Here is a 2501-nt window from a genome sequence, read left to right on the forward strand (position 1 = left end):
CTTTTCTTTAATGTAAGGTAAAATTATAATCATAAAAATCATTTATTAACCTGAGGAAATAACGTTTCAAGGGATTGCGAATACTTCTTCCTGTGTATTTAACAACAAAAATGTCAAGAGCAACTCCACCTTTATATCAACAATGAAGACCTGGAAACTCGAACTGTAGGGGTGATGCTATGGAGTACATGGGCAATACCATTACATTAGATTCATTTATTTTTAAGTAGATGCAGACCACTCAAATACCCTTAGTGTCTTCTCTAGCTAAGTTAGAGTTCGGGTGAGTAAAACATGTAATTTTAGAAATGAAAATAATGATAATTAACCCAGAGTGGTTTTGTACTAATACATAAGCTTGGTAAAATGCTTAGCGTGCTGTTGGGAACATCAGTAGTGTTAAATAATGGTAGCAGTGATCATTTTTATAGTTATCATTGTTATCATCTGGCAACCTTTGAATAAATACAAAGGCATATTTATGCAAATTATGATTATCAATTACTATCCTCTCCAAGTGGTAGGAATACAAGTGTTGGATTTTTAAAGAAATAATTATTTATTTATTTGAGAGAGAAAGGGGATAGAGAGGCAGGGGAGAGAGAGAATCCTCAAGCATGGAGCCTGATATGGGTCTCAATCCCATGACCCTGAGATTGTGACCTGAGCCAAAATCTAGAGTCAGATGCTTAACCAACTGAGTCACCCAGGCATCCCCAGTGTTGGATTTTTGAACATATTTTTGTAATGGAATAAACACAAACTGTATACATCTGGGAATACTTCAAGATTCTGGATATGAATAAGTCACATTTCCAGTTTAGTTTAGAGGTCAAAATGTGGCCAAATTGGGATGTGTTTTCTGATTATATGTAAAAACTAAAAATTATCCCATATGCTGACTTATCAGTCTCTTTATGGCATTCCTAATCTCTTTATTTCTCAATGTATAAATGGCTGGATTCAGGAGAGGTGTGATTACTGTGTAAAACACTGCAAGAAACTTGTCTACCCAAGTGATGCTAAGTGGCCACAGATAGATGAAGATGCAGGGTCCAAAGAATAGCAGTACCACTGTGATGTGGGAAGTATAGGTAGAGAGTGCCTTTGATGCTCCATCCTTTGAGTGAACGCGAACAGTTACTAGGATATAGCTGTAGGAGATTAGTAAGAGAATGAAGCAAGTTGTTACCAAAACTCCGCTGTCAGCATTTATCAACATTCCCAGAGGCCAGTTTGATCACCAAAGGAATATCACAGAAAAAAACTGTCCACTCTTCTGGGTCCACAGAAGGGCAGATCAAAAATCATGGCTCGTTAGCTCATGGCATGTGCAAAGCCAATGATCCATGATATCAAAACTAGCCAGATGCACTTTTGTCTGTCCATGATGCTGGAGTAATGGAGTGGTTTGCAGATGGCCACATAACGATCATAGGCCATTGTCACAAGCAGCACCATCTCACCCCTGCAAAGAAATGCACTCTGAAGATCTGGGTCATGCAGCCACCGAAGGAGATGGTCTTACTATCCTTTAGGAAGTCTGTGGTCAGTTTAGGGATAGTGACTGAGGAAAGGCAGAAGTCCACAAATGAGAGATTGGCTAAGAGGAAGTACATTGGGGATTGGAGATGAGGGTCAGTGATGAATAAGAGCACGACAAGGAGGTTGCCCACAATAGTCAGCAGGTAGAGCATTGAAAAAGGCAGTAAGAGGAAGGTCTGGAGCTCCCTTGAATCACAAAAGTCCACGAAAAATGAACTCAGACACCACGGACTGATTTGCTTTCTCCATTTAGTACATGGTGTTCTAATGCAGCCCAAAGAAAGGGATGAACTAAGAACTTCTAGAATGGAAAGAAAGACCTCATTAAAGCTCAGGTGCTAGAGAGCAGGCAACTTCTACTCATGTGCAAAATTCAAATCTTACCATTGTACTACTCAAAATTGAAAATAAAGTTTTCTTGAATTTAAGGTAGACACAGTCTTATAGTCAAGATGGGGAGCTAAGTAAAGAAGGGTAGGTCAAAAACCTTACCTATTAGAAGTACAGTTGTTATTGGAATCAAACGTGTATTCTGATAAAAAATGTCAATAGTAATGTATTACAGAAATAATTTCCCCTGAACTTGAATCTACCTTTTCTGCAGGGAGAATGCACAGCTTTAAAATATATTCAGAGGGGCGCCTGGGTGGCTCAGTCATTAAGCATCTGCCTTTGGCTCAGGTCATAACCCCAGCATCCTGGGATCACGCCCTGTGCCTGGCTCCCTGCTCACTGAGGAGCGTGCTTCTCCCTCTCCAGTTCCCCCCTAATGAGTACCCTCTCCTGCTGTCTCTCTCTGTCAAATAAATAAATAAAATCTTTAAAAAGGTAAATAGATAATATAAAATAAGATAAAATATATTCCAAGGTTCTATTGCCCCAGGGCAATAATTGAATGCTACCTTTCTGATACAAAACATGCTTCTCAGAAACAAATCTATTGCTAAGTGGATATG

The 2501-nt window shown here is 39.2% G+C and overlaps 1 pseudogene; it reads right to left on the reverse strand.

The window, feature by feature from the left end:
* Positions 1 to 886: 886 nt before the first annotated feature.
* LOC130542362 (olfactory receptor 4K15-like) lies at positions 887 to 1794 on the reverse strand (annotated as a pseudogene).
* Positions 1795 to 2501: the final 707 nt, after the last annotated feature.

The sequence above is a fragment of the Ursus arctos genome, unplaced genomic scaffold (genome assembly GCF_023065955.2).
Source record: "Ursus arctos isolate Adak ecotype North America unplaced genomic scaffold, UrsArc2.0 scaffold_33, whole genome shotgun sequence".
Lineage (NCBI taxonomy): Eukaryota > Metazoa > Chordata > Mammalia > Carnivora > Ursidae > Ursus > Ursus arctos.